The sequence below is a fragment of the Schistocerca piceifrons genome, chromosome 4, assembly GCF_021461385.2.
Source record: "Schistocerca piceifrons isolate TAMUIC-IGC-003096 chromosome 4, iqSchPice1.1, whole genome shotgun sequence".
NCBI classification, from domain to species: domain Eukaryota; kingdom Metazoa; phylum Arthropoda; class Insecta; order Orthoptera; family Acrididae; genus Schistocerca; species Schistocerca piceifrons.
In genome coordinates, this window is record NC_060141.1 from 720,782,018 (window position 1) to 720,801,637 (window position 19,620).

The following is a 19,620-nucleotide window of genomic DNA, read 5'->3' on the forward strand; positions in this document are numbered from 1 at the left end:
GGACACGCTCGACATTTTCATCCGATGTGCGTGGACGACCCGTGCTTTTTCGCTTGCAGATGCAACCATCTTCTACGAATCTGTGATGCCACTCATAAATTTGCTTATGACGAGGCGGCTGTTTGTTGAATTGACGGCGGAATGCACGTTGCACACCAACAATGGACTCTAACTTTGCAAATTGCAGCACACAAAATGATCGTTCCTGTGGTGTCGTCGCCATTTTCCTACAAACAAACGCCAGCGCCACTGCGGATTTGCATGGAACTTCTGCGCGGACCATTGAAAAACTTTGAACCTTTCTCTGACAAGAAACGTTTGAATTGTGTTTCTATCATTTGTAGTTTTTGAGAAATAAATGTTTGAAATCTGCTCTTTCTTTTTGAAACGCCCTGTACTTTCTCTATCTCTTCATCTTCAGCTTGCGACGTCTGCATGTACACCTGAACTATCGTTGTCGATGTTGGTTTGCTGTCGACCTTATCACTGAACAGTTCACAGTAACACATTCTGTGCCCTACCTTCCTATTCATTACGAATTCTACTCCTGTTATACCATTTTCTGCTGCTGTTGATATTACTCTATACTCATGTGACTAGAAATCCTTGTCTTGTTTCCATTTCACTTCACTGGATCCTACTATATCTAGACTGAGCCTTTGCATTTCCCTTTCCACATTTTCTCACTTCCCTATCACTTTCAAGCGTCTGCCATCCACGCCCCGGCCCATAGAACGTTATGCTTTCCCTGGTTAATCAGTCTTTTTCTCATGGTCACCTCCCCCTTGGCAATCCCCTCCCGGAGTTCTGAATGGGAGACTATTTCGGAATCTTTTACCGATGGAGAGATACGAATGACAATCTTTCAATTACAGGACACATGTCCTGTGGATACACATTATGTGTCTTTAATGCAGTGGTTTTCATTGCCTTCTGCATCCTCATGCCGTTGATCATTGCTGATTCTCCGCCTTTAGGGGCAGTTTCCAACCCCAAGGAGAAGACATTGCTCTGAACCTCTGTCCGCTCCTCCGCCCTCTTTGATAATGCCGTCGCCAGAATGAGGGTGACTTCTTTTTCGGGAAGCCTTCGGCCGCCAATACTGATTATTAAACAAAATTTAAGCACTGGCGCGTTTCGAACGGGGACCGAGGACGTTTTGAGTATTAATCAAAGACGCTACCCCTAGGGCACCGGTGCAAAGGTTGCACATTAGTCTTACGCCCTTAAAGCATTAAACAGCAGTGATCACTCCACAACAGGTCCGATATCTTGTCTTAACTGCACGACAGAATCCAACCATTCTGGAAACGCAGTGGCTTTCACACCTAACAGCTGCCATGGGAACTTCAGTCTCCAGAGAAACTTCAGTCTAATCTCAGAGCAGTTGGTCTTTATGCTAGGCATCTGGCAATAAGTATCCTGCTCAAAGAAGAGGAGAGAGAGGTCCATTCATTGTGGAGTCAAAGAAATGAATCATGTACCATAAAAGAATGAATAGAAAAATGTGCTCTTTGCATATTATGTCCACTTCAGTATGGAGAACGATTACTATCTACATTTGTCTGGAGATAAATTGCGTACGGGTATAATTTAAGTGATATTGTGGAAGAGGACAGATTTGGAGGTGGAGTCTTTGTAGTGTAGGCACCGTGTCGGATGAATGTACGGACGTCAAAATCACCGTCGATGGTCGGAACAGAAGTGTCAAAGTCTGGAGGTAATGTATGACATATTGAAACCACAGCCAATTCCCTTCGTAAACGGAAAAGCCATCAGCCTTGAGCTGTTTTGGTGCGAGGTGATACCCACCGGAAGAGATGATCTAAACATACGCCTAGTACGTTTCTGTACGAAAATCAGATACCTCGGTGTCTGGCTGGAGCGGAAACTAACATGGGGAGGACCACACTGAATACGTAACCAACCGAGCAAACGCGAGGCTCAAACAGCTTTTCCCAGTGCTCAACAGGCAAAATACACTGGGTAGGAGAGTGTCGAGGTCTATGTACATGATTAGGTCTATGTGCTGATTAGACCTCTGATGACGTCAACTCGCCTGTGCCGCCTGCAGATCATACAGAACAAAGTGCTACGTATCATAAACAGTGCAGTGCTCCGCGATACACACGCACCGCGGACCTTCACAGGGAATACCGCGTTGAGACTCTCATGGAGGTATTCAAACAACTGGCCACACGACTGTACAGGAATTGGAGACACTTGAACAACCTGGGAAACTAGGATCACATCCGTAGGTGGAAACATAATCGCCCAACAACACTCTTTGCTAGGGACAGATGACCACATATGGATAGCACAGAAACGCAGACAAAGCAGATACTGGTGGACCCCTGCAGCACAGCAAAACTAACTAGAAACGCCAGCTGAATGTATCCAGCCGGCCGCCCGGCGACGCAGAGAAGCCGCACTGCACACCAAACGCACACAGAAAAACAGCAATACCCTACAAACTGTGCGTGCGATTTCTGACCAATCGACCAGTTATATGACAACCATGTTACAGTTACGCTAACGCTGCAGCTGGCCAGGGATACTTCACAGCAGTACCATTCTCGATCGGACTGATACTTCTATGACAACGTAAGCTATGACAATGGTGCCGAGCATTGGCACGATATCCAAAAACTAACCACAGACTTACGCCTGCATGATCTGTCGCAGACAGCAAGAAACCGCTACTGCTCTTACTACCCTTCCAGAGTATCATAGACCCTTTTTTCCCCTTGGCGCTTGCCTTGCCCCCCCCCCCCCCTCTACCCTTAAGCCGTTATCCTTCTTTCGCTTTTGGACCACTTCTGTCTCCCGTAATAGTGAGTAGTCTCACTCAGTCATACGGACAACATCATAGCCCCACAACCTCGATTTTAGCTAACAAAACGGAGGCGACAATAGAACTTTAGTGATGGCCATCACGTCCGTGAGAACGTGGAGGGGATCTCCCTATTTAAAACTTGAACTTGGTAGAGTAGGACATTGGAGAAATGAATCACATCTCTCCTCCCCCACCCCCACCCCCACCACCTACAGCCACCGTCAAGATCTCATCCCTAGTCCACAGATGCTTCACAGGAGTGCGTCAGGACTTCTGGAGGATTTTAAATGGATGGAGCCACGTCGTTGCCAAGCCAGTGAAGCATCTGTAGTGGAAAACATTTTCTAGTTTTCTTTCTTTTATTTTACTTTCAATTGTACATTTGTGTATTTTAGTTTCTAGAAACTTCTGAAAGACACATTTTGGACTTTGCTGTATGCCAAATGTTTCTTATGAACCTTTACAGTATTCTGTACAGAAAATTAGTAAATTCTATACAGAAAATGCGCTATTATTTCTGTTCCACGTATACCATTCGGGCACTGCAGTACTACAGCACCAGACAACAGAGTATGCAGCTGGCGGGAAATGCAGTTAACATACATACCGGTACTACACTGCTGTCACTAAAACCCCAAAACCACGAACGACTCAAATATCGAAATTTACCTTATAGTCTGAGGAAAAAGGAAAAGGAGTAAAAATAATTGAACACGGAGTGGGGAAAGAAGTGAGAGGGAAACCGCCTGGCAGAATTCTGCTCAGAGCATGAGTTAATCGTCGCAAACACAGGAAAAAGGTTGTAAATGTGGAAGGGACCTGAGGACATTACAAGTTTTAGACTTATTAGATCAAGATACAATGGGAATCATACAGCCAACCAGTTGCACGTCAAAAGTTTACTCAAACCTTTACCTAGGTTTCGACAGATATAAACCTGTCTTCCTCAGAAGAAGTAATAACACTTAAAATAGGGTGTGTTACAACCATTACAATGGTGTCATATGTGCAGCAAAAAAAAGCGTAAAAAATTACATACAGTGGAAATATAAAAAGCCAGCCGCTGTGGCCGAGTGGTTCTAGGCGCTTCAGTCCGGAACCTCGCTGTTGCTACTGTCTCGGATTCTAATCCTGCCTCGGACGTGGATGTGTGTGATGTCTTTAGTTTAGTTAGGTTTAAGTAGTTCTAAGTCTAGGGGACTCAGATGTTAAGTCCCATAGTGCTTAGAGCCATTTGAACCATTTTCAAATATAAAATAAACTACGTGCAAAGAGCAACGAAGTCATAGGGCTTAGTCATCAGCAAAATTGGACTTTGTCAATAGTGAAAATGATCCATGCAAAATATAAGGTAGACGTGCATCATACACACAAGCAGAAAACTAATACGAACAGAAGGGTATGGGCGCTGATAAGCTCACACACACACATACACACAGGAGCAGAAGGGACAAATCAGCAGGAGACTTACGCCCAGGTAACGCTCACACAAGAACCAGTACCAACCACAAAGACACCTGACATCTAAGTAAAATTACATTAAAATAACATTACACAAATATTAACATACCAAAAAATCGTAAAAAAGAATATAAACATACGCAAATGGTCAACATAACTTCGACGCTTGACAGGTCGCGTCTTAGAGATATTAACATCTCGAAAGAGCGTGAAAAACCCGATACAGCAGCTATGTCAATTTAAGAACAGGCCGAAAGCCATCGATAATGTTTCTGTTTTTACGCTGCAATAGATCATTAAGAATAAAGTCGCATTAACTGAGATTGTACTTAAAAATTTGAAATTTTCCAGCAAATCCAATCTAAAACCCTTCTCTTCCCTATGAAAAATAATCGTGTGTTTCAGTTTAGTAGGCGAGTACTGACGCTGTACGAGATACTTGGCATAAGTAGAGCCAAGAACGTTACCGCCCCTTTACCCAATTAATGTCCTTTGAATCTTAAGTTTGACTGCTCTTCCTGTCTGCCATACATAGAAACAAGGACAATCATTATATCTTGTTTTATACACGCCACATTGAGAAAATAGTTCGTCGGTACGCTTTAAGGTGCGAGGTAAATTTTCCCTAGACTGTTGTTAGTTGAAACTAAACTTTAGAGCTATCTTATATGAAATATTTTCTAGAAATTTCTTTCCTCTTTACATTCTTTTTCCAGTTAGTAATCTCCCTAGAGTGGAATATTTTTAGCGGTTTTATTATCCAATATTCGGTCTACTAATGACGGTTCATAGCCGTTATTACTGGTTATAGTTTTAATCAAATTTATCTCTTCCAGAAAATTCTCCGGGGATCACGGAGTAAGCAAAGCTCGATGAATATTAGAACGGAAGAAGGCCAGTTTTTGTGCTTGGGATGAGCCGAATCAACCAGGATACTTTTATCTGAAAACGTTAGTTCTGAGGCCAGTTTTATGTTTTTTTTTTACCTAAGGTAAGACAAAGAAATTCAACTCACTATTTTGGTTGAGCAATTCTTTAATGAACACTATTTTCTCGTGAAACCGACTGAAAGTATGAAACAGTTGATCTAATACTTCAAAAGTACCTTCGAATACAAAAATTAAATCGCCAACGTACCGAGTATAGAGGCTAATAGTACTTTTTAGCTCAGAATTAGTCTTGAGATCTTCTTCGAGGGAATTTATGAAAAGTCTACTGAATTTTTAACAGAAAAGTTCTTTTCGAGCTTATATGCTACTTTAAGCTTTCTGTGTAGGAACGTGACTAACTTATGGTAAGTACTGGCAGTACTGTCGACAGTCGGACGTATTGCCCGTCCATCTTTATGGACCTTAAACTGGCTCCTCCAAACTGGTAGTTTCAGATTCATATTTACCAGTCATTTTTTACGGAACTCTCCAACCAGTTTTTTAGTATTTTGGAAAAAATTTCTCGTAAGTATGAACCCCAAACGACCTGTTTTGAGAAGCCACTTTAAGGTCCATATAGGGAATATTCTGAATAACCGGATTCTGTTGTGAAAGGTTGTAACCTCCCCACAAAATACAAAAAATAATATTGGTTAATGATTCTGATTTAGTGTAACCTAAAAACAAAATTCTTTCACAGTGTAACCTCCCCACAAAATTCATTTACATTTATAACCTCCCTACAAAGTTCCTTCTGATTTAATCTAAGCTCAAAATTCATTCACATTTAGCGTAACCTCACAACAGAAAAATTCCTAAACCTCTCAACAGTAAAAATTATAATTATGTCGTTCACATTGAGTGTAACGTCCCAATAAAAAAATAAATTCAGTAACCTGGTAATAAAACAATGTAACTAACCTCTCAATTAAATTGTCGCTCACTTATGGCTTTTCAATAATTCGCTGTGAATTTAACCTGGTAAATTTTGGACGACAGCAGTGCTGCGTCATGGCCCTGAAATATCATTCTGAATAAAAAAAGGCAAAAATTCTTACCTCAATTAATTCGCCGGATATATCTGCTCTTACAATAAATTTTTCCGGCACAGCTCTGTGCAATGCTGGCCGACCTATCTGTCATTTATGAAAGGAAGCAACTGATTTTTCTATTGCAATAATCGGGATGATCATGGATGGGAGAAATTAGTAAATTCTTTAAATTGAAATGAATGGTTGTTAAAAGTTACTTTTTATGAGGAAGATTATTATTACGAGAGTTTTAAAACATTTACATGCGACTTGAGATAACATTAATACATATGCGCGAGGCTGCTTTTTACCTTATACAATAATATTCAGGCTCCGGCATCGCTGCACCGCGACCGGGCCAGCCAACACGATACACCAGACCAGACCAGAGCAGACTCCAGACTAGACACAACTTACTGCTACAGCTACACAGTTCCTACTGCAGTCAACACTGCTCTCTGGTCAGAGACCTTGCATATCGCAGGCAGCGCATGAGCAATACATCGAAATTACATCTGCTCGGACCTCTTACAAGGTATTGATTTAATTTACTTAGTGCACTCTCCCCTTTATCACTGAGCTGGACCATGCAGCAGTAGAGACTGGTAGCATGCTTTGTGGCCAGTCCACGAAAAGTCTGCACTCTACATGTTGACCATGGGATGGACAATTGTCGCTGCACTGCACGAGCACTACCACTGCCTGGGGCACGTGCTGCATAGTCAGTTACAGCAACCTTTTTAGCTCAGAATTAGTCTTGAGCTCTTCTTCGAGATAGGATGCCTACCTCTTCCAAATGCCACACCATGCTCATCCTGTAGGGGTTTCCCTATGTTTTCTGCTATTATAAATAATCCACCTTTACTGTGCTGGGACAAAGATGAATGAGCGCACTGGATGAGTAGTGAATGAGATCCGTGACTCTGTGTTTAGCTTTATCGGTGATTGGCCTGCTAGTCATTAAGTTGTGCAGTCCTGGGGCACTCTTACTGAAGGCATAGTAGGGAGCAGTTGACTTTTACAATGAATGAGAGCTGTTACTTGTGGACCTTAAGAAACTATCTGGAATACTTTATTATGGAGATGAAAACTCAGTTAAAAACTTTCTCGTTCTTTATACTGATGGGGAAGATTTTGGAGGAATTTTAAACATAACGAAGTCATACGCATGAACGAAATGTTGTTTGTCAGGACTGTTAATTGAAGGAAATCTTAGTGGTAATTTCATCTCTTTGTCTTCATTATGTCACAAATTACGCAATCGGCTGTACATTTTTGTAATGAGAGAATTTTGCAGTCGTTAGAATATTCTTATCTTTTACAGTCTTTTTTGTCAGTAACCAGAGTTCAGTTTTTCAATAATGATTTTCTTTAAAGTAAAACCCGCTTCCATGATTTATAGTTAAGTTTTGAATATTTTGTCGTGTGTGCGTTACACTTGGCGCCACACGAAGTCACAGATTGTTTCTCACAAGCAAAAGGATGTCCTGAAGATGTCGGTCACTTGTGCCGACGACGAAAAATTGTGGAGTTTTCACAACGAGATCCGACGTCTCGGCCGAGAACGATATTTACAAAAAAGAAAGAAATTATTTGGGTTGTGTTAACGTGGAGAGAGGGGACCAGACAGCGAGGTCATCGGTTCCATCGTGTTAGGGAAGGATGGGGAAGAAAGTTGGTCGTGCCCTTTCAAAGGAACCATCCCGTCATTTGCCTGAAGCGATTTAGGGAAATCACGGAAAATCTAAATCCGGATGGCCGGACGGGGGTTTCAAGCGTCGTCCTTCCAAATGCGAATACTGTGTGCTAACCACTGCGCCACCTTGATCAGTAACAAAATTAGTATTGAACAGTTTATTTTCCTTTAGCTGCTACATCTGCTGATTTGAATTTGCATTCGAGAACATCAGTACTCCAGACAGAAAAACAGCATGCTGACAAGAGGTAAGTCACTTTTCTTTCAGGACAGATCTCGCCTCGCGTTCTTGAGCCAACAGTGTGTATCTGGGATTGTCAGGTGTCATGCTAACAAGCAGATTAATTTTCAGCGAACAGTACTGGTAATTTCAAACAGATCGTAACCGAAAACCGGTTGTTTTAGCGACAACCATCATCACTACCGTGAAGCAGCTGCCAGCAGTACGAAGCCGACAGCAGTGCGTTTCGCGTGTAGCCTACACCCAAGGGGCTGTTTGCATGTTCCTTTCAGCGCACAACAAAAGGCCACAGTGACACTCTAAACTAGCTACCTCCCCCCCCCCCCCCCTCTTCATGCCTACTGCACGCAGTTGTGGTTAAAAAGGTGTATTTACACCTGTGCGCCTGCGGAGAGACAGACACAAAAAGAGGCGAGCATGTAGGTGCATGCCTCTCTCTCAACACGTGCAGATGTGTTATTCCACTCACGTCTGGATAGAAGCACGCACGTAATTCAAGTTTTCAAGACGTCCGCCCTGCTAGCGACAGCTGCCACAGCAGTTGGTATTATTTTGAGACAAAGATGGAACAGTAGAAAGAAGTGCAAGAGCTGGGTTAATGAATACCTTTTATACTGAAATGAAGAGACACAAATAGCAAGAACGACGTAGTTTTTTTCTGTTCTGCCCTGCATAGGACGAACACAGTTTATAATAACTCACACTGTTGGTAACGCATGAACCGGTGGGACAAAAAGGGGGTTCTCGAGTTCGATGACGGCTGGTTGACGAAGTGAACGGCTAACCAAAAACAAGTCCAGAGCGTAGCAAAGTAGTCTTAACAACAGAACAGCGGAAAGGTCAATATGAGGCCTGTCATCCTTTTTTTCAGTTGCATATCCAGTGTCTTTTCTTTCGTTCATGAAATATCACCTACCTTAATTTTTTTCTCGCTTTTACGATCATGTATTGGGATTCACAAAATATTTGCATTTCCTTGGACGTTTCATTCGATATACCTACAACTGTGGAAGGGCTCAGTTTGACGGCCATGTAATTTCTCTTGTGAATATACACTGAGGTCACGGAAACCAGGGGATAGCGATATGCTCATATACACATGCTGCTATTATCGCTTACAAAATATAAAAAAGCCGCGCGGGATTAGCCGAGCGGTCTTGGGCGCTGCAGTAATGGACTGTGCGGCTGGTCCCGGCGGAGGTTCGAGTCCTCCCTCGGGCATGGGTGTGTGTGTTTGTCCTTAGGATAATTTAGGTTAAGTAGTGTGTAAGCTTAGGGACTGATGACCTTGGCAGTTAAGTCACATAAGATTAAAAAAAAGATATAAAAGGGCAGGGATCCGGGGAGATGTCATTTGTACTCGGGTGATTCATGTGAAAATGTTTGAGATGTGAGTGGCCGCACAACGAAAACTAGCAGACTTTTAACGAGAGATGGTAGTTGGAGCCAGACGCATGGGACATTCCATTTTGGAACTCGTTGGGGAATCCAATATTCCGAAATCCACAGTGTCAAGAATGTGCCGAGAATGCTAAATTTCGGGCATTACCTCTCACCACGGCTAACGCATTGGCCGACGGCATTCAACTTAACGAATGAGAGCAGCGGCGTTTGAGTACAGTTGTTGTTGGTGCTAACAGACAAGCAATACTGTATGAAATAACCGCAGAAATCAATGTAGGGCGTACGACGAACATATCCGCTGGGTCAGAACGGCGAAATTTGGCGTTAATGGGATATGGCAGCAGACGACAGACAGGAGTGCCTTTGCAGACAGCGCTTCGTCGCCTCCAGTACCTCTCCTGAGCTCGTGACCATATCGGTTGGACCCTAGACGACAGGAAAACCGTTCCATGGTCAGATAAACCCTGATTTCAGTTGCTGAGAACTGATGGCAGAGTTTGAGTGTGGTGCAGACCCCACGAAACCATGTACACAAGTTGTCAACAAACCACTGTGGAAATTGGTTGTGGCTCCATAACGATGTGGGTTCGAATCCCGGTCGGGGCACACATTTTCAGCTGTCCACATCGAGGTATATCAACAACACCTGTCGGCAGCTGAGGTTTTCAGTTAGTCATCATTTATTCCAGGGAAAAGCTGCACGGTCACCGACAGTAACTGTTCTTTCGAGAACAAGTTACTGTCTTCGTACATATAGTTAAAGGCTACACAGGTTGCCCAAACTCTTACGGGAATCGCCAAAGCGTGCACGAGTAATGAGTGGTTGGGCAAATGTCTATAAGGTACAATAAATATGTAGAATTGTGGACAGTTGGGAATGTGAGTCTCACGGGAAGCGTGCAAGGGATAAGTCCCTGCAGTCGCGCTATTCATCTGTGACCTCGGTTGCTCAGATGGATAGAGCGTCTGCCATGTAAGCAGGAGATCCCGGGTTCGAGTCCCGGTCGGGGCACACATTTTCAGCTGTCCACATCGAGGTATATCAACAACACCTGTCGGCAGCTGAGGTTTTCAGTTAGTCATCATTTATTCCAGGGAAAAGCTGCACGGTCATCGACAGTAACTTTTCTTTCGAGAACAAGTTACTGTCTTCGTATATACAGTTAAAGGCTACCCAGCCATTGACGTTCGTCTGTGCGTATGCGCACAGGTTGCCCAAACTCTTACGGGAATCGCCAAAGCGTGCGCGAGTAATGAGTGGTTGGGCAAATGTCTATAAGGTACAATACATTTGTAGAATTGTGGACAGTTGGGAATGTGAGTCTCACGGGAAGCGTGCAAGGGATAAGTCCCTGCAGTCGCGCTATTCATCTGTGTCCTCGGTTGCTCAGATGGATAGAGCGTCTGCCATGAAAGCAGGAGATCCCGGGTTCGAGTACCGGTCGGGGCACACATATTCAGCTGCCCACATCGAGGTATATCAACAACACCTGTCGGCACCTGAGGTTTTCAGTTAGTCATCATTTATTGTACGCTGACCGCGCTGCTACTCCGGTCGCAGGTTCGAACCCTGCCTTGGGCATGGATGTGTGTGATGTCCGTAGGTTAGTCAGGTTTAAGTAGTTCTAAATCTAGGGGTCTGATGACCTCAGATGTTAAGTCCGATAGTGCTCAGAGCCATTTGAACCATTGTTCGCTGACGGAAAAATCTCCAAAAAATAATTAGTGTACAGTAATGAAATTTCGGGAATACTCTTGTTTAGGTAACATATTTGAGTGATTAAGATTGTAAGGTCAGAGATTAATGGAAGCAGGAGATAAGCCGTGGCAAATGTGAAATGCTTGGGCATTAAAGCCGATGTAACCGCCAGAATGTTAAATGCAAGCATGCAGACGTGCATGCATTCTGTTATACAGGTGGCGGGCGTCAGTTTGTGGGCTGGAGTTCCATGACTGTTGCACTTGGTTGGTCAATTTAGAGACGGTTAATGCTGGTTGTGGATGACGCTGCAGCTGTCATTGATGATGTCCCATATGTCAACACTCTGTAGAGCATGTTGAGTTACAACAGTGTTAACGAGAGTTGGAAAACACCCCCTGAAATGCTGTTCATGATTGGCAGCACAAAGAGTCCAATCACCGGACTGACATAAAAATTTGCAGTCGGTCTGCGTGGGATAACTAATACGAGAGTGCTCCTGCTGCCATACGAAATCGCACCCCTGACCATAATTCCAGCTGTAGGTCTAGTGTGTCTAGCACGCAGACAGGTTGGTTGTTGGCCCTCAACTGACCTCCTCCTACAACATACGTCCATCACTGTCACCGACGTACAGGGTGGAGGAGAGGAAACGCATGTTTTTTGAACCTCTATTATGCGGCGACGAGAGGGGGTATTGATCTTGAATGAATGTTGGCAGACTGCCCATACAATGCAGTTTCAGTCGCTATGGAGTGTTGGAGCATAGAGCATCGTGTGTTCGTTGTTGAGCAGTACTTGAGAAACAATGATTCCATCAAAATGTTAGAGTTTGTGCAGTGCCTGATCAAAATACTGTACTCCGATGGGTTGCAGCGTTTAGAAGTACTGGATCTGTGGTGAAAAAGAAACCACCTGGTCTTCCCCGTTCAGTTCGTACTCTGGAAAATGTAGACTGAGTGAGAACGGCAGTTCTTGCTAGTCAGAAACGATCGGCTAGACGACAGGCTGTAGCGCTGGGTATGTCACATCGTTCGCCTCATCACAATCTTACATGATGATCTTAAGTTTCATCCATACAAAATAATGATAATCCAGCAGCTTAGTGTAGTGCAGACAGTTTTGATGGGTAATGGACATAATTTTTACAGAAGATGCAGATGCTACAGTCTTCATGAGGAAGCACATTTTCATGTAGACGGTTACGTCAATGTTCAAAATTGTCGTTTGAGCGCCGATGACCCACATGAATTACACCAAAGACCTCTCCACAGTTTAAAAGTAACAGTGTGGTGCTGCATTTCAAAGATGGGGATTGCTGGACACTATTTTTTTGAAGAGGAAAGAACTACAGTTACTGTGACATCAGCACGCTATGTTAAAATGTTAAACAACTTTCTTCGTCCAGAACTTGAAAAGCTTCACGTGAACATGGGAGAAATATGGTTTCAGCAGGACAGTGCCACAGCTCACACGGCGAGAGCATCCATGGAATTGGTTTGCCAAATGTTCCCAGGACATGTTATTTCGAGATATGGTGATGTTTACTGGGCCCCTTGCTCACCCGATTTGTTGGTATGAGACTTCTTTTTGTGAGGATATTTAAAATCAAAAGTCTGCATGAACAAGCCTCGCAGAATCGATGACCTGAAGAATTCCATTCGTCAAGAAACTGAGGCCATGCTGAATGAAATGTTAGAGAAAGCCACGCATAACTTTCGGGACAGTATCCAAATTTGTATCCTGCAAGACGGACGTCATCTCCAAGACATTTTTCGAACCTAATTAAAGTATGTATATTTCAAAACTGCATTAAAAAATCTATCACTTAATGCTAGTTTTTACTATTTTTATCAAACCGTGTCCCAGTCATTCAATAGTGAAAAACATGCGTTTCCTCTGCTCCACCCTGTAGAAACAGCTATTATTAGAAAAAACAGCAGAGCCCACTGAAGTCACAAATGTTGGTGGTTTAGTATCAGTAGAGTGCAGGCTACAAGGTGTCTGTCACGGAGCTGTTCTTGAATTAGCCGGTTTGTAACAGTTCTTTGTGTCACTATGGTGACAACCGCTGCTCAAATGGCTTTTGCAGATGCAGTACATTGCGCCAGAGCGATACATTGAACACGAAGGTAGAGTCACGTGGCAGTCCCGTCTTCTTGCAACCATATATTCTTGTGGCCACTGCAGTCAGTACTCATGTGAAGTGGCTACATTCCTGCGAAGTCTTTCTAAAATATCGAGGAAGGATTATCCAAATTCTCGAAGCCATATTAAAACACCTCGTTCAGACTCAGCGAGCTGTTGATAATGGCGTCTTTGTCGCCTTAAAGGCATTCTTGACTAACATCAACTCACCACTTCCAATCTCAAAGGTAACTAACGCTGACGATCGCCACAGCGTGTATTTAAAGCAAACCTAATTTTATCCTCACTCTTATGCCACTGCCCCGAAATCGGAATAGACGACATCTTTGAGTTGTAGAGACTCGCCTTACCAGCTTTCGTTTATGTCGCACAACTCCTTCTTGCTGTTTTGATATTTCTTCCGTTAGTGTCTATAGATAATCAACAATGGAGTGGCAACTGTCAGCAATCATGCAGCTTAGTTGTTGCTCTTTGTTTGGTCTTAGCACTTGCACATTCCAATGTGCCACAGTTTAGAAAATGCCATTCAAGTAATATTCTTTGTCCATCAAAGACGTTGCCGAACATGTCACGTCAGCGCGCACTTTCTGATGATGAAATATTAATATTTAGACTTTGAATCGGGAACTGAGTTCATTGATAAAGATGAGGATTTTGTGCCAGGGATGTGGACGAGGAGAGATTAGTAGAAGAGGGTTCAGATGGTGATCTACGTCAATCATCAACTCATCCATCACAGCGTGCCCTGTAGTGCCTTTGCAAAGGAACCCAGCTGTGACAGTTCTAAAGGAGAGAGGAGATCCCATTACTTTTGCTTGCTGACGAATAGATGACAGTGTCACTGTTACTTTCCATCTTATTTTTGACGAAGCAGTGCTATGACACATAAAGAAATACATATATTCAGATACTGTGAAAGTGCTAGAAACAAATATTGGGCCGTGTAACTGGTAGCTGCCCTAGGGGTGTTATATTTACAAAAGTTATATCCTTGGATGATCTTTCGTGGCATACTTCAGGTCTTACTTACGTCAAGGACATTATGCCAATGGACAGATTTCAGGAGCTTCTCGGATTTCTCTGTTTTGATGAAAAATCTAACCCGAGCTGAATGCCTGCCAGTGAACAAATTTTCTCTTGTACCTGAAATTTGGAGAGAGTTAATGGAAAACAGTATTCGTTCATACCACAGTCCGGTAAATACTAACATAGATCAGCAGCTGTTGTCAAACAAAACTAGATACAGTTTCACACAATTTCACTCAATTCATACTCAAAAAATCCGATAAATGTGGTCTCAAATTTTGGATTATTGACGACGTAGCGACATAGTATATAGACGATCCAGTCACATTAAAACAGGGGCAGACAAAATGTCGACTCGTGAGCCGTGCCCTAGTGCGAGTGCCATAGCGCTCAACCTCACTGCACATTACCCCCACCACCGCGCCAAGTTGTCTGAGTAGGGGAGAGGGGGAAACTGTGAACCCGGTGCATTTAAATAGCAGCGCAGTCGCATTGCATACGAATTTGTTTTATATTTCACATTTCTCAACAATGTAGATCACGAACAAAACAAATTTTCGTTATTGTTTAATTATTTTTGCCGTGCTGAAGAGCTAATATAATATTTATCTGGTACATACTGTCAGCCTACGGCCAGACTCAAGACAGTTTCGCAGATTTTTGCGCTCAGGTTGTCATGTAATCGTCACTTATTTAGCTCCATAATCGAAAAAGCTCTGGCCGGCCGCGGTGGTCTAGCGGTTCTAGGCGCTCTGTCCGGAACCGCGCGACTGTTACGGTCGCAGGTTCGAATCCTGCCTCGGGCATGGATGTGTGTGATGTCCTTAGGTTAGTTAGATTTAAGTAGTTCTAAGTTCTAGGGGACTGATGACCACAGATGTTAAGTCCCATAGTGCTCAGAGCCATTTGAACCATTTGAAAAAGCTCCATCTTTTGTACTTAATATATCAAAATATTGTAGCAATTTTGCGGCCTCATTAGAGACAAGTCGAAACTTTCCCTGAGGAAAGCAACGTAGGCGTCCTGGACGGTTTTAACGTAAAAGAATTTTTCATTAAAACGATAATTTCCTTGCAGGTCAATCAGTTACATCTCCATGTGCACGGAGGCACTTTCAGCTGAAACGGCAAACCCTCTCGAAAACAGCTCGGAAACAGATGTGAGATTTATGGTGTCCTCAAAACATTTAGGAAACTATCTTTGTAATTTTTCAACGCCAGAATGAATTCTTAAAACCTCGCGATTTCTATAATGTGCGTGAGCTCAGGGAAGTGGGTTGTGTTTGTCAAAAGGTGTCCTTTCTGTAACGCGATTTTCTTTTTAAATGCACCCCCATCAAATCAGAAATGAGTTATTCTCACCTTAAAGTGTCTTACTGTGGGCAGTGTGCAGTCAAGTCAACTTAATTCCAGATGTTCTAATTTTCGTTCTTGACTTTTTTCCTTCATAAATTCAAGAACAGCTAGTTTTAAATCGAAAAATTATTTTGCAATAATATATTGTCTCCCTAGTCTTCCTTCGATTCCGTCGAAAACACTTGCAACTGACAGTGGAATAACGCGTGCGGCATTAGAAATTTTACTATTCATATCACCAATTTCATCACGTGCCCCATGCCTTGCAAATTTAGCACAAAGTGCTTCTTGATATTCTGTACAATGAATCACATCTGGCATTCAGGGTAATTCTTTGCTCTTTCACTGTCAACTAAATTTGTAAATTATTTCTGCATGGTGCTGAAACATCGTTTCCTAGCTGATTGCAGTACCTATCGCTTATACGACTGCATAATATGTATTGAGATTTCTCATCACTCTCTTCTGTCATTCTCATTCATTTATAAAGGAGCTAGAGTGCCTCTTTTTGTGGAAACAGCCAGTGGACCTGTGGACGTCCGTCATACCACCAACAAATAGCGGAGGTATGTTGTTGTTGTGGTCTTCAGTCCTGAGACTGGTTTGATGCAGCTCTCCACGCTACTCTATCCTGTGCAAGCTTCTTCATCTCCCAGTACTTACTGCATCCACATCCTTCTGAATCTTCTTAATGTACTCATCTCTTGCTCTCCCTCTACGATGTTTACCCTCCACGCTGCCCTCCAATACTAAATTTGTGATCCCTTGATGCCTCAGAATATGCCCTATCAACCGGTCCCTTCTTGTCAAGTTGTGCCACAAACTCCTCTTCTCCCCAATCCTATTCAGTACCTCCTCATTAGTTATGTGATCCACCCATCTAATCTTCAGCATTCTTCTGTAGCACCACATTTCGAAAGCTTCTGTTTTCTTCTTGTCCAAACTAGTTATCGTCCATGTTTCATTTCCCTACATGGCTACACTCCATACAAATACTTTCAGAAACGACTTCCTGACACTTAAATCTATACTCGATGTTAACAAATTTCTCTTCTTCAGAAACGCTTTCCTTGCCATTGCCAGTCTACATTTTATATCCTCTCTACTTCGACCATCATCAGTTATTTTGCTCCCCAAATAGCAAAACTCCTTTACTACTTTAAGTGTCTCATTTCCTAATCTAATTCCCTCAGCATCACCCGACTTAATTTGACTACATTCCATTACCCTCGTTTCGCTTTTTTTGATGTTCATCTTATATCCTTCTTTTGAATACCCTCCTCATAGAAGTCTGCCGCCTGACTTGTTAACCACTGCATCACCACTGTTTTGACTTCGTCACCCTCTTGAAGACGCTGACCGTCCAAGTGTTTCTTCAAGTGCAGGAACAGATGGTAGTCACTGGGCGCAAGATCGGGGCTGTACGGAGGATGATCTAGAGTTTCCCATCAAAAATATGTGATGAGATCTTTGGTCTGATTCGCCACATGCGGGCGGGCATTGTCTTGCAGCAAAACGATGCCCTTGCTCAACTTCCATGGACTGTTGCTTCGATTCTGATGTGACGTAGGCCACCCATGTTTCATCGCCCGTATCAATTTGGCTTAAGAAATCATCACCGTCGTTGTGGTACCGCTCAAGGAAAGTCAATGCACTGTCTAGACGTTTGGTTTTGTGCACATCCGTCAACATTTTCGGTACCCAACGTGTGCACAATTTTCGGTAATTCAAGGGCTCAGTCACAGTGCCATACAAAACATTACGAGAAACAATAGGAAAGTCATCCCGCAAGGAGGAAATGGTAAAGCGTCTGTTTACTCTCACCTCATTGTCCACTTCCTGCACCAAACTTTCATTAACGAACGAAGGACTCCCACTCCGTTGTTCACCATGCACATTTGTGCGGCCATCTTTAAATGCTCTCACCCACTTTCTTACCATTCCATCACTCATAATGTTTTCTCCGCAAACTGCACAGATCTCACGATGAATATAGATCGCTTTTAGGCCTTTAGCACTAAGAAATCTTATAACAGCCCGTACTTCACAGTCGGCGGGACTCACAATTATCGGAGGCATCTTCAGCACTCAGTACACAACGTAAACAAGGAAAAATCAGATTGTAATGGGGTCAGTGCGTAGATTAAGGTACAGGCTTTCATGTAAAACTAAAATTATTGAGATACCTTAACACGTCTTTTTTAAATTTCAAAACGGCACTTACTTAAAAAAAAAACGCCTCGTAACTATACTCCCCTGGCCACCCCGGATTTTAACCCAATCGAGTGTGTGGGACTACTTCGATCGGGCTGGATCCTCAACCAAGAAACCTATCGCAGATGGCCACGACGCAAGGGTCGGCATTGGCCCACATTCCGGTCGGCACCCTACAGAACCTCGCCGACTCTGTTCCTGCAGTCTCGCAGTGGTCTGTGCTGCAAAAGTGGTTATTGAGGCTTCTGAAGCGTGGTCAAAGTAAACTGACTGGCCAGTGTGGAAAGGTTTCCCTTACCTCAGTAAAGAGGACATGCGTAGAGAGAAGCAACCACTCGGAGAGTGCATCGTTCTGCATCTCATGAAGCCGTTCTAAATCAAGGAAGAAACGGACGACAAACAACTTCTTCATGTTTTTTCAGCTTGCTAACTAGCTCAAAGAAAAAAAATTTCATTAGCTGACGCAGTGTACAAGGTCCGTCTTGAAATCCCGATGAAGTAAAGAAGACAAAGACTGAAATACGTGGGTTGGAACTTCAATAGTGGCAACTATTTATTTACAGCTCCTACAAATTAGATACGTGTTCCAAAGTTTTAGTGACCTTCCGAGTAGTCACCAGCATTGTGTATAACCCGTTGCCAGCGGTGTGGAAGTCGTGGGATACTCTTAGCAGTGCCAATTGTATTGACAGTGCGAGCGGCGCGGTCTATTGCGCGACGAATTTGTAGCAGTTCTGAAGCGAATGCCGTGAAGTGTTTCCTGAGTTGAATTCACGAGGGCTTAAGTGAGGGGAGTGCAGTAGGTGGTATAGCACTTAGCAGTCCCATCAGTCAAACAAATCGGTAACAGCTTGCACTGTACGTGCTTGAGCATTGTCCTGCAAAATGATGGTCAGGTCCTGCAGAAAGTATCATCACTTCTAAGCTGGTCGTAGGTTGTGTTCCAAAAATGAACAGCATAGAGGCAGGAGTGATGACACTTTCTGCAGGACCTGACCATCATTTTGCAGGACAATGCTCAAGCACGTACAGTGCAAGCTTTTACTGATTTGTTTGACTGATGTGGCTGCTAAGTGCTATACCACCTACTGCACTCCCCTCACTTAAACCCTCGTAAGTTCAACTCGATTTCCAATCTGAAGGAAACACTTCACGGCATTCGCTTCAGTACTGCTACAAATTCGTCGGGCAATAGACCGCGCCGCTCCAACTGTCAACACAACTGGCACTGCTAAGAGTATCCTACAACTTCCAATCGCTGGCAACGTGTTATAGACAATCCTGGTGACTACTCTGAAGGTCAATAAAACTTTGAAATACGTATCTATTTTGTACGAGTTGTAAAGAAATAGTTGTCACTATTAAAGTTCCAACCTTCGTACATCCCACCAACACCCGGCACTACACTGGCCACTCAGACTTCATCAGGACGGTATAGTGCGGTATGGTGCGTGGCGCAGGGTACATTGCACCACTTCTAGTGATTTCCTTTTCTGTTCCACTCGCAACTAGAGGGAGGGAAAAGCGACTGTCTACGAGCCCTAATCTATCTTCATGAATCTTACGCGAAATGTCCATTG

General features: G+C 43.3%; 1 protein-coding gene and 1 non-coding gene across 3 annotated transcripts in view; one reads left to right on the forward strand and one right to left on the reverse strand.

The window, feature by feature from the left end:
- Positions 1 to 19,620, reverse strand: part of LOC124794675 (alpha-1,3-mannosyl-glycoprotein 4-beta-N-acetylglucosaminyltransferase A) — an 834,427-nt gene that overhangs the window by 507,633 nt on the left and 307,174 nt on the right. The gene's annotated exons all lie outside the window — the stretch shown is intronic.
- Positions 10,537 to 10,610, forward strand: Trnat-ugu. Its single transcript has one exon. It is a non-coding gene; the product is annotated as a tRNA-Thr (tRNA).